The sequence below is a fragment of the Triturus cristatus genome, chromosome 6, assembly GCF_964204655.1.
Source record: "Triturus cristatus chromosome 6, aTriCri1.1, whole genome shotgun sequence".
Lineage (NCBI taxonomy): Eukaryota > Metazoa > Chordata > Amphibia > Caudata > Salamandridae > Triturus > Triturus cristatus.
Window position 1 is genome coordinate 1,895,604,251 of NC_140589.1, and position 12,942 is coordinate 1,895,617,192.

Below are 12,942 nucleotides of genomic sequence, written 5' to 3' on the forward strand. Positions count from 1 at the left end.
CCCTGTTTGTTGTAATCCAGCAGGAGATCCGGGAATAAACATCTGAGATCAGATCAGACTCGTTGTCTCGGCTCTGAATTACCAGCACAGTCCCCAGTGCTGAGCCCTGTCTTTACAGTGTCTGTAATCACAGCGCCAATGCTTGTTTGTATCCTCTTCTCACAGCCAGGAGTATTGTACTGTTCGTGGCAGAGCTGCAGCTGTGAGAGGGTAAAATACCCGCCCTCGGAAACTCTCTCTGGAGTTTGTTTTCATTTTTTCTTGTTTATGTTCCTCCCCCCCCCAGCAGCCGCCGAACATATCTCTGTTTCTCTTTTAGAAATGACCCGGGCTCACTCACGCCTGTCAGAGAGTGAGGGAGTCTGGGGCGGCGTGTTAGGAGATCTGCCGTAATGTATACAATGTATCTATAATGGCATCTAAACGCCCTTTCCTGAATTGAGCTTTTGAATAAAAGAAGCTTGTTGTAGGCTCCGCCCCTTATCCCTCAGTCTGCAGTCTCTCATCATCAGTTCCGATGGAGGTGATTGGAGGGGGTTCTGGGGGCTCCCTCGGCTGACCAACCCTCTGACGTCACTGGAAATGGCGGGGAGACCACACCAGCCCTGGATGCCAGACGCAGACAGGCCACTTATTTTCGCGTGGAAAGAGCGCGCCGTGTGATCTGCTGCAGGTGAGTTGTCGGCGTGGGAGGGATGGAGCCGAGGGGGAAGTTACTGAGTGAGGGAGTCTGGGGGCGTGTTAGAAGATCTGCCTTAATGTATACAATGTATCTATAATGACATCTAAACGCTTATAGATTATTCCTGAATTGTTTAATAAAAACAAGCTTTTTGTTATAGGCTCCGCCCCTTTTCTCTCCGTCCTTCAATCTCCCATCTTCGGTTCCGGTGGAGGTGATTGGAGGGTGATCTGGGGGCTCTCCCGGCTGACCACCCCCACTGGGTGAAGCGCCTCTGACGTCACTGGTAGTGGAAGGGATGGGAACACATCAGCCCTGGATGCCAGACACAGACAGGGGAGTTATTTTCGTGTGAAGTGAGCGAGCCGTGTGATCTGCTGCAGGTGAGTTGTCCATGTGGGAGGGTTGGAGGGGAAGGTACTGAGTGACGGGTTTTGTTCCCTCCTTTTGTTTGCGATGTAATTGTGGCGTAAGGGCCTGAGATGCCGACTCTGAAGCTGGGAAACAGGTTCGAGTCTCGGCGTCTGTTCTACAACCTGTGATTCGACGCAAATCACTTACCCTCCCGGCGCCTGAAAAAATGTGAATGTGCCTGTGTAGCAGGTCCGTCAACTCAAGGTGCCTAAATGAGCTGAAAAGCACTGCAGAGACTTAAAACTGCCGACTTTTTATTTTAGGGGGCTTTGGGGCGGAGTGGGGGCAAAAGTACCTCTTGGGTACTTCTCGGCACAAGCCCCCCCCCCCCTCCTCAGGCCCCGCCCCCTCCTCACAAAGTGACATTTTGGCTCAGGTTGTCAGGCCAGTAATGGCGCTCATGAAAAGCGCTCCAATACCTTCGGGCTGAGTTCACACTGGATAAAACTATTTAAAAATAGGTCATGTTATCTTTTTCCACGGCATCGCCCCCGTTCACGGAGGACCGGTGAAAGTGGGCCGTATTGGTGTAAAATGTGACGGCTGTTGTGACGTCCCGTCCCTCTCTCCCCTCTCTCCCCTCTGCCTCCCTCCTACAGCTTCCTCTTTCTCCCCACCTCTTTCCTTTCTGCCACCCTCTCTCCCCTCCCTCTCTCCCTAAACCGGAAACAATCCTGGGACCGGTTTCGGGGTATCAACTTTCATCAGCCAGGCTAGCTTGAATCCAGTGGCAAAGTGAGCAAGGGACTCACATCTGGGCATACTCTGCCAACTTGGGGCGAACAAAGCAAACACAAGAAGATGATGGACGGAGCGCTGAAACTTTTCAGACACTCACCCCCAGTCACAGATCTGGGTTGAATCCATCATCATTCTTTGGCTCACTTCGCCACCTCAGTTCAGACCCAGCCATATGCAAATCAGTCGGACCCTGTGCCTCATGGGAACAGTCCAGACCGAACTGCCAAGCCAGGTCTTCCGTGAACGGCAAACAAGCATCCTGGGACCGGTTTCTGGGTAACACCCTTCATCAGCCAGGCTAGCTTGAATCCAGTGGCAAAGATAGCAAGGGACACACATCTGGGCATTCCCTGCCAACTTATCCAGAAACTTGGCAGTTCGGGCTGGACTGTTCCCATGAGGCACAGGGTCCGACTGATTTGCATATGGCTGGGTCTGAACTGAGGTGGCGAAGTGAGCTAATGAACTATGATGGATTCAACCCAGATCTGTGACTGGGGGTGAGTGTCTGAAAAGTTTCAGCGCTCCGTCTATCATCTCCTTGTGTTTGCGAAGTAGTTTTACCTGCCAAGTCACAATGACCATTAACTGCACACACAGGCCCTGTCATGGCAGGCCTGAGACATGGCTAGGGGGCTACTTACGTGGGCCACACAATCAGTGCTGCGGGCCCACTAGCAACAATTAATTTACAGGCCCTGGGCACCTGTAGTGCACGTTATTAGGGACTTCTAAGCAAATCAAATATGCCAATTAGGTACGATCCAATGGTATAGTGATTTAGGGGAGAGAGTACCAGCACTTTAACACTGATTAGCAGGTCTCAAGTGTGCAGAGTCCTAGAGACAGCAAAAATGGGTACAGAAAAGTGTGAGGGAGGCAGGCAAAATGTTGAGGGAAGACCACCCTAAGCCTGTCAGGTCGAACGCAGGGGTATTGTGGGTGAGGGTCATGCACGTGCTCTCCTGCAGTGATCAAATGTGGGCTAAAGTGTAATTTTTTCCTCTGGAAGGGATCCAGGCATTGAGGTGGAGGGAGGGGTATGGGGGGTCCAGAAGTGTGGATTTTTCTTTTTCGGTCGCAGCCTTCCACACAGCTGCTCAATACATCTCGGGGAGTGTCAGAAAGTTGCCCTGGGAATGCATCTGCCCCTGCTCGCTCACCACATTTGTTGTGCAACACGAACAGCAGAGCAGGGGGCACTTTCACACTTCTGTGAAAGTGCAATTATTCTGCAAAGCCAACAAAATCTGTGCAAACGTCTACTTTTCATCTTGAGCCAAACCAATGTAAATAGGTTATTCTCCCATCTCCGTGAAAAGCATGTAGTTTCCCCAGCTGGAAGTATAGTGCAGGGTTTAGAGGCAAAATGTGAAAGAGAATTTAGGGTTTCACTCACAGCAATAAACACATGCTAACCTTCCCACTCTCCGCTGACATTCGCATAGATAACTTCAAGCCCCTTGGTCTGGTCAGCATGTGTGTTTCAAATCTGTTATTTGTCCCTTTCTTCAATGTGCAAGTATTTGTTAGTGTTGTGCCAGCAGTCTGTTATCTGCACATAAGACCCATCGAAGTAACATTTAACTTGTATGTATTATTTCGTTTACTGTTTATTCAGGGAACGCAGTGTCAAGGAAGCTGATTAACTGATTAGGATTCGCGATTCAATTTCCACTTTTACTGTGTGAGAAATACCTTCTTTCCGTGTGCTTGTGCGGAGAGCTTAGCCCGTGGACCATGCCACAAGCTGCATATTAAACATAGTGGCTCTTTGCAGAAACACACAACCCTGTCTTTGACAAGTTATTTTTACAGTGTTGTTAACATGAATAACATATCCTACATGGTATTTCTCAGTCCTCTGACCTAAACCAGCATTGTCCAAGCCAATAGGTCTTGCCTATGAAAGCTATTGGATTTGGCAATGTTTTGAAGCCATGCTCTACAGCATTGTGGATAAAACTAATTTGAGAAAGCACTATGCCGCCGCCAGAGCTAATGCACTTTTTGGGTCGAGCCTAGGCAGCACGCATGCCCTGTTTGGAAGACCTGCTGTAATCGCTATATGAAGGTTAATCCCGCCTGCAACTTGCCATTGGTTCACTCCTACGTCCCTCTCCTTTGCTGTATCCTCATTGGTTGGTGCTCCAGATAAATCAGTTACGTTTCTCGCTGAGGAGCACTGACCAAGTACAGTTTCCTTACGCTATGGATGTGTATATGTTCCTTTTGGAACTACTTGTTTTATTTACTACTTGTGTTGTGTTATACTGTGTTTTCATCTAGTACACTGCGGCGCTTATTTCATCATCGCGGTGCCTGCTTCATGGGCGTCCACAGGGGGGGCAAGGAGGGGAACTTGCCCCCCTACCCTGGATCGCCGGTCTGTCCGATGCAGGCCGTACAGGTGGTGATGTGGATGGTGCGGCTCGATTCAATTCAGATGCCTGGTTTCTTTTACTCAGGCACTCCATAACTTGCCCCTCCCAGCCTCCCCAAGTCAGCCCCCACTGTCAACTATGAGGCAGCAGGCTCACACAAAATGATACAAGTAGTTACTTTAAGGTGCGAGGGGACGCGCCTTACGGGAACTACTTGTGTCATTATTGACAGCCCCCACAGTTGTGTTTGTCTGCAGGGCCGTCAATATTAAGAGCGCGAGAAAGCACTTGTAATGACGGCCCTGCTTGATGAGCGGGACAACCGCTGCTGATCGGCAAGAGAGAAGGTCCGGGCCTGTCTGCTCCCACAGCTTGAAGTAAGCATAACCTCTCCTGTTTTCTGTCTAGCTCCTTACTTGCTGAAAACCCTGACTCCAAGAACTGGCTTCCCTCTCTTTCCTCTCCTTTGCGTCTTTCGTTCACCTTTGATATGGGTCTATAAAGGAAGTAATACTTTTGCTGGAAATGTCTGTTTCTGACATTTTTTTCTATTCCAAAGCGCAGCCTCGGGATGAAGAGAATTTTTTTTTTTTAAATTAAGAAAAATAAATAACTAAATAAAGCAAGACAGAGTGGTCACAAAGTGGCCAGCTTGGTTTCATTCACACCCAAACACATTAGCGCCACTTTACAGACTTTGCCAGTGAAGCGCTACTTTGATTTTTTCTCGTCTTTGAATAGCATTGTTTTCCTCAGGTGAGGAAGTTCACCGTTCCTGGAGGCAATGCGATATCTGGTTGATGCGTGGTGTCAAACGTTTAATGTGATCCTTATCAACTGTTTTCCTGTTATTGGTTTATAAAATGTGCACTGCAGCTTTATGTTCATGAATGTGCTCTTTTAAAACCAGACTCCTTATGTTTTGTAAGGATTTAAGCAATGGACATTAAAACGGGTCCCTTCTGAGCTTTGTAGCCCTGTCCTTTGCTTTTCAAGCAAAAACCCTAGTTGATTTCTGAGTAGTGAGTGCGCAAGAGCCATCACTGAAGCTTTATTGACGTTCTTGCTTTTGGAGTCTGTTTACACCTTTTAGATACAAAATGTTGCTTTAATTAGCAGTCAGATTACGGCACGTTTTGCTAATTTTTTGGTATACTCAAAGTGTCGGTATGATAAATCGTTTATTTAATTGGGGAAGATGTCGACTTTTGTTAAAGTACGTCTCGGGCTGTGTGAAATATTGGTAGATAGAGGAATGCTATGTACGGTGCTTTATTAGGGGTAAGGGTTTCAGTTGGTTATGTGAAACTTGAGAGGAGGCGCATTGTGCGTTTGTGATTCAACTCCGCCTAGAAGTTGGTTTAGTACCTGTGGTGAGTGTGAAGTGAGCTAGCCCCCATTTCATGAACAGAAATAGGATTGTCGTTTTGCATTGGGGGGAGTGGGGGCAGTATAGAATTACTTAATTGACAGCTCGTTGTGGTGGCATATTTGTGGGGTTTCGCTCTTTTCTGTGTGTGCTTTGGGAGTTATTTCTGAGCAGGGCCTCCTCGGGGAGTTGCAGCTAAAGCCACTTGTCTGGGCTATGTCTCTGGGAGAACTGTGCTCGTATTAAGTACCTGTTGCCGTGGCATTGTTATTTTACCTTTTTGGCAGGGTCGATATTAATGTTTGGTAGAAATAAGTATTGGTGTGAGGCTCACCCTTTATGTGGGTCTTTGTTTGGGTGAACTGCAGAGCTTTGGTGACATTGGGGTGGTTGGGCACTGTCTGCGAATATACATTTTTCAGGGCAGTATCAGTCATATGTATAGGGTGACCAGATGGCTCTCACCAGGGCACAACATTTCCAGTTTTGATTTGCCGTACCAGTGCATTCTGGGAGCTGTAGTCTAGGTTAATTTTATTTCAATCAATTGGTCTAACACACTAGCTAATAATGTAAAAGCAAAACCCAGGTCTTGAAAAGTAATTCTCCCCGTAACTTGCAGGCATCTTGTCGCCTCAATTATGTAGCAGCAATGGGCAGTGTCTCAGAAAGGAAGAACTCTTCCTTGGTGTATTTGAGAGATGCAGTTCTATCGAAGAAGTGTCTGCAAAGCGCTATATTTCTGTTGGGATCTGTGTGAGGTGTCACTATTTTGAACAAAATGTAACCTCAAGCTCCATAGGAGCATTGTCGGTGTGAAGTGCAGCTCTTTAGGCAGGAATGGGTGTGGCGACTATGCATGTGTGTGTATGCAATGGTGTCAACATGGGGTGTGCATATTTGAAGCCACTTCTCTTGGGCGAGCAACTGGAGAAGTATCTCTTTGGGATCAAACTAATTGGCTCGTCATTGAAGGACGAAAAGGGGCAATGAAATCAGCCCCGACAAACTTTAAAGTTGAGTTAAGTTCATGTTATTATTAAGACAAGAAAAAACAAAAAATAATTCCCCACCCCTTTTAGTTTTTAAACTAATAGAATGGTCAGTGAAAAACGAATACATCACACCATTACCATCTACTATGCCATGGGTACTCACAAACTTTACAGTGTGGTTTGTGGCCGAGGGCCGCACCGATAGGAGTGGGGGTCAGTGGGGGCGGAGTCAGTGGGAGGGGTGGGGCTAAAGTTAAAAAAAAATCAAACCCGTTTGAAAACAGCCAATGCGACAATGTTGTATTTTAGAGGAGATGTAACTACAAAGAGTACATTTGTATCAGCAAACAATAGCAATCTTAATAGGTATTGCTCTGGGGGACCATGGGTACATTACCTGAAAGGTCCGCGGGCCGCCAAGGAAGGCCTGCCGGGCCGCTGGCAGCCCGCGGGCTGTACTATGAGTACCACAGTACTACACTGAACTCCACATCCATCTGCCTTGACAATATGTATATGTGGAGTTCAGTATATGTATATTGTCAAGGTACTTACCAATATATAATTAACCCCACAATAATCTGGGAGTGTATATTTAGGGTGCAATATTTTTGCACAATAATATTTCTTTTTAATATTCTGGTACTATATGAGCTTAATTTGCAAAGGAATAAGTGCCGGGGCCCAAAGGTTATTTAAGAAGCCCACTGCCCGCACTATCAGAGGTCGGGGTGCATAATATCAAGGCTGCAAAATTCCACCTCAAGCCTCTTTAATCTACCCCAGACAGTCTCTGCCACTTTATCTCACTCTTGTAGGTTTTATTTCCAATGCTGCTTCCTCTCTCTGCTACTATTTTCCTTCTTTTTCTTCCACCCCATTCTCTCCTTTTGTGCGTTTCTCTCTTGTTTGCATCAAAATCTGTTAAGGGAAAAGAAGTGCGGATGTCCCTCCTAATTGCGAGGCGTTGCTTTTCTGAACATGTTACTTACCAAATCTATTTCAAATGCCTCCGAAAATGACACACAGGAAGTGCCTGGGGGCTGCGGGTTAATCGCAATACACACAACAAAATAAACAAACAATAGACCCTCTCTCTGGCTCCAGCACTGGTGCAGTCACTGGGTGTTGTGAAGGGTTGATGTTATTTTCAGAATTCAAAAGAGCCAAAGTGTAATTCCATGATGCTGTGAGTGCCGCGTTATCACCTTTCACAGCCCATTTGCTGGCAGGTGGCAGGCACCACAGGACGGCCCCCCTCTGTCCTGCCACCTTCTGCACACACCACAGGAGGCGGCCGATCAGGGGCAGCTTCTGGAAGAGTCCAAATGGAAAGGGGGCGAGGGTCAAAAGAGGGATTTAATTAACAGCTCAGCCTGGATCGGAGTTCGCGCTGCTGCAACCGGCGGTGTTTGCTGACACTAAAACACCACCGGTACGATGTCTGCAAGGTCCGCGAGCCGCCAAGGAAGGCTTGCCGGGCCGCTGGCGGCCCGCGAGCCGTACTATGAGTACCCGTTTACTATGCAATAACCTAGCCTGTAATTGACTCTCGGCTATCTCTCTCACCACTTTACTTAGTTCTTTGGGTTCTAGGCCCTGGCCAGTTTGCATTGGCGTATTGGTCTCCTCTTCGTCCTACCAGACACCTTCTCCACACTGATCTTTTAGTCCTTTCTTAAACTTAGCGGTATCAGGCCAGCGCTGCCATATCTCAGCGATTCCAGGTCATATGATGCCTGCCCTGGTCCCTCTAGACAAATTAATAGGTAGAATGTTCACTTGCCTGGTTACCCCACCCCCATTTTCTGAAAACTAGAAGCAACTGTATTCGTCTGTCTCCACCTTTTGGTCATCTCTCATAGTTCCCCAGCAAGTCTTACTTGATATGTTTTATTGCTTCCGGACCTGCCTCTTTAGCAGATGACTTTGCTCCTAAATGTATCTGTTAGCCTTGGACATCTGTGTCCTAGCTTTAGCAACACCACAAGGAACTGGGGCTACCTCATAACCCCCCTCGCCCTCCCCATCAGCAGTTCTTTTTTTTACTCTCACCGCATCACCTTTTTATTAAGTGACCTCAAAACAGTTTCTTCTCTAGAATGGGCAAGGCCCCTGAATAATGTAAAATATGGCATCAAGCTCATCCTCCATTTACTTGCCCCCCTACTCCTAGCTGAATGTAACTCTCAAGTCTGTCAGAACTCCATCTCACCAAACCCATGAACTCCCTTCTGTCCATTCTTACTGTTTGCCTTTTGGTCTCTGCCTCTGTTCTAAAGAGGTGTGCATTGGAGGACATGTAGCTTTCCCACTTCTGTGTTCAATGACTTGCAGAGTACACCTACAATCTACCCATTTATCAGTCCCCTGCTTTCCTTGTTTCAGTTTTCCTGCACCTGGCCTTTCCTTCTGCACTGAGATCTCCCTCTCTTGCTTTTTCACAAACTCTAAAAAGGACACTCCTCTGAGTTTTTTGTCCAGGTAGATAGATGGAACCAGTCATGGCTTTGGTACTTAATATGGTGCTTCATTAACATTGTTCTAGACAATGTGGCTTAGCGAGGCTGACCCTACTAGTTCTTGAATTTGATACAATCGTCCACTGTACCATCAATGAAAGGTTTGTTGATGTGGATCTCTCTAGAACCACATCAATCTGATTTAGGGATTTATTTTCCGGCCATTTTTAGTTTTTTCCTCTGTTCCATCGTAGTTGCCAGGCCATCTGCTGTGGCGCCTCACAAGAATTTGTTTCTCCCTCCCCCTCTCCCCCCCATGGTTTCTTTGTTTATTTAAGCTCTGTGTATTATTCGATTTGTTTAATTAATTTATTTAATACTTGTGCTCAATCATGTCGGAGGATGGTGATGAAGTAAACATTTTAAACCCCCCCCCCCCCATTCCCCTGGAAAAATGTCTGCGGACGCCCATGGGATACCGCACTATAACTTTTACTTTACTCCGCTGCGGGTCCGCACGCCCTCTTTCATAAGCAGTAATGTATAACTTGTATTTTACTCCGCTGCCAGTCTGGACCGCACACCCTCTTTCATAAGCAATGTAGGAAAGTAGGATCTGCTTTCCTGATTACCCCCACTTTTTGCTGGTGTTTTGTTTTCCCGACCAGTCTAACTCGGGTCCTGGTAATCAGGAATCCAGTCACTGTACTAAGGTACCCAGGGCATAGGTCCACCAGGGGTCTTCCATGGGTTGCAGCACATATTATGCCACCCATAGAAGACCACTCAAACTGTGACTAAAGCCTGCCATTGCAGCCTCTGTGAGCTGGTGCTCGCACCACTTATGACAGGTATACGTTTTCTTATATCAGAGGTCACTACACTTAAACCCTATATGTCACCTCTATAGTAGGCTCTTCAGTCCTGAGGCCAGGCAGTTTGATTATGAGTGTGAGGGTGTCACTGCATGAGCAGGACACCCCTACAAACCACAGAGTCGATTCTCCAGGCTTTGTAAGTGCAGTGAGCCATTTTGAAACATATAGTGGATATCAGTTCATTACGAGATGTCTCACTATATAGTGGCTGCACCCGGTCATGTAGTAATCATACCCCAACACCGATTCCGGTGTTGGAAGTATGATCCTATGTACCAGGGTGCACCCTTGGGGGTATTCTCCCCCACCCCCTGTACTCCCGGTTACAGCCTTTCAGGGTCTGACAATAAGCTAGTGCTGCTGCCAACCATAGACTCGATTCTGCCCTCCTGTTGCTGAGCCAAGCTTGAGCACAGGAAGGCAGGACAATGGGTTTACTCTCATAGGGAGGTGTGACCACCTCCCAGACAGGACTTAGTGTATTGGGCTGGGGTGGGGGCGCTTGCCCGTGCTACCAGACTGCTTAGAAGGGCACATTTGGGTCCCTCCTAGCATACTCCAGGGTGAGCCAGTTCAGGCAGCCCTTGGCTCCTGCTCTGGTGCGAAACTGGACAAAGGATGTGGGAGTATTCTCCACTCTGTCCAGCCCCTTCTCTGGGAGGGACCCCTGAATTGTCCCAACCCTTTGCCTAGGATACTTAAGGGCTTACCTGTGGGTGGCTCTTCAGATTCGTCGTGGGACAGGATTCAGGTCCGAAACCATTTTAACTTCAACCGTCTGGGCACCTTCGCTGGATTTTGCTTGGAACCGAGACTGCACCTACGAAGACTCCTGCTGCTCCTGGTCTCGCTGTTCTACAAGCTTCTTAGTCATCTGTGCCTGTGCCTCCTCCAGGTTGCTATCCAGGCCTTTTGGCATTAAGGACACCCAAAGTAATCTCCCTTTGGAGTGAAGGAGTCACTCCCCTGCATCTGCAGGCACAGCAACAAAGCTGACCTGCCTGCTGCTCCTGATGTCCCATGGACTCCGAAATGCCCTGCTACACAGGTGGTGGTTCTGCAACTCCTTTGAGGCCTGCCCTGTCCTCCCAGCCAGTTTGAGGCCAGTATTCCTTGTCAGAACCGCTGGAGCTGAAAACCCTGAGCACTGTGTCGGCTTGCCTGTTGCCAGGGTTTGTAGGCACTTACTCCAGAGATCTTTAGGCTACAAGAAGCTCCTGCCTCCAGTATCTCTTCCTGTCAAGATCTTTGTCCTCGCCGCATCATTTGCTCCTTGGTCCACTGGTGGGGTGGGGCAAACTTGGTCACAGTGATCTGGGCCCCTCAAAGACCTCTATGTTGCAGGCCAGCAGATGCTGGGGTACTGGTCAGTCTGCTCCACAGTTGGGGTGAAATCCTTTAGTGGGTTCTAGCCTCACTCAAGCTTGCATCCTTCATGGCAGTGTGAGACTCTGCCACCTCTTCCTCAAGTCTCAGTAGTTTCTCTTTCTCTCTCTCTCTCTCTTTCTCTCTTTCTCTCTTTCTCTCTTTCTCTCTTTCTCTCTCTCTCCCTTTCTCTCTCCCTTTCTCTCTCCCTTTCTCTCTCTCTCTCTCTCTCTCTCTCTTTCTTTCTCTCTCTCTCTCTCTCCCCCACATGTGCACCCACCCATCTAATCCTAAGAGCTCTCTCACAGATAGCAGCCACTTATCAAGGCCAACCCCCCCTACATATTTGGGCACAATTCTCTTAGGCTGCCTGGGGTCATAGGCACCCTCTGCAGTTGCCTCTTTACAGTTGCCACCATGTCCATGGGGTTTGCTCCCCAGCATGACCCTGTTCTCCTCCAGGGCTAATCTTCTCACCTCCTGGGCCAGCTTTGTCTCCTAAATCTCCAAGAGGGTAAGCTGAGCCTTTAGGTTTCTTGGTCTCCTCACCACTGTGGAGCTCCTTTCACTCCCAAACAGAGAGTCGTTTCATGATACTAAACACATACATTCAAGCAGGTCTCCACTGCTGGTCATTCCCTTGAATATATTAAAAAGTGATTTTGGAATCGGAGTAAGAGTGGCTCAGCCATCCTGATCAAATTGCCAACATGTTTCCGCCTTCATCTAAAGTTCATTCGAGTCTGAGCCCTTCATCAGGGCTAAATGCATCCCTGCCTGTAACTGATTCATACTGTGCATGATAATGAATCCAAAGGCACTCGCCTATTGCAGGTCTCTTCTTGGGTGGATCCCTATAGTGAAGATAAGATAGAGATAAAGACATCGTGAGAAAACAATATGACCACATATAATTATTGTTCAATAATATTTTTTTTAGATTTTTATCTTACTTAAAAAATATCATCCACCCTTAAATAGCATCTCTAGCTTAGTCGCAACATCTAACAAATAAAATAAAATGTTTGAATGTGGGAGACTTTTTTGTGACAGTGCAAACTTATACTGCACGTATGGGCATGCATGCGTGTAAGTATTCATGCAAGATATCCATTCATACGCTTATCCATACTTGGGGGTAATCCAGAAGTCATGCGAGTCAATCGGGGAAGCATGCCCCTGTAGTCACACACTTTACACAAGATAAAGGAATGCAGCTATTTTGGGAGAGAACAGTGAGTTATATTATAGCCATTGGTATTGGGGCAAGGAAATATGCTGCCATTAAGTGGAATCGTGCATTCTGCATAGCTTTCAATTGACTGATATTGATGTACTGGTTACGATATCAAGGGCCAAAGTAAATCGAGAGACTGTTGCTTTTAAGTGGTGTAAGTGAGCCAGCCCTTCCCCACCACGTCTTCACATACTTCATCAAGGTGGTCGTGCCTGCCTTCAAACCTGAATTCTCCCTCACTTACCAGCGGCAATACAGGTTGTGTTCATGCGTTCAGGTTTTTAGGTCTCGCTGAGTCAGCGCGCATGCGCTGCTCGGAGAGGCTTTAGTAGGTGAGTTTTCAAAGGGCTGCTGGCTGGCGACAAGCTTGCGTTCACGCCCGTTGCATCATTCAGGGAGTCCTTTCGTTGGCGCT

General features: G+C 47.5%; 1 protein-coding gene across 6 annotated transcripts in view; it reads left to right on the top strand.

The window, feature by feature from the left end:
• Window positions 1–463: 463 nt before the first annotated feature.
• The window catches only part of LOC146822341 (uncharacterized), a 34,313-nt gene continuing 21,834 nt past the window's right edge, over window positions 464–12,942 (top strand). For 3 of the 6 annotated variants that reach the window (XM_085613426.1, XM_085613425.1, XM_085613427.1), the window contains exons 1-2: window positions 476–673; window positions 843–1,065. The gene's annotated coding sequence lies outside the window, so the exon portion shown is untranslated. Of the gene's footprint in view, window positions 674–842; window positions 1,066–12,942 lie in introns of all 6 variants that reach the window. The other 3 variants (XM_085613429.1, XM_085613428.1, XM_085613424.1) reach the window with 3 other exon arrangements.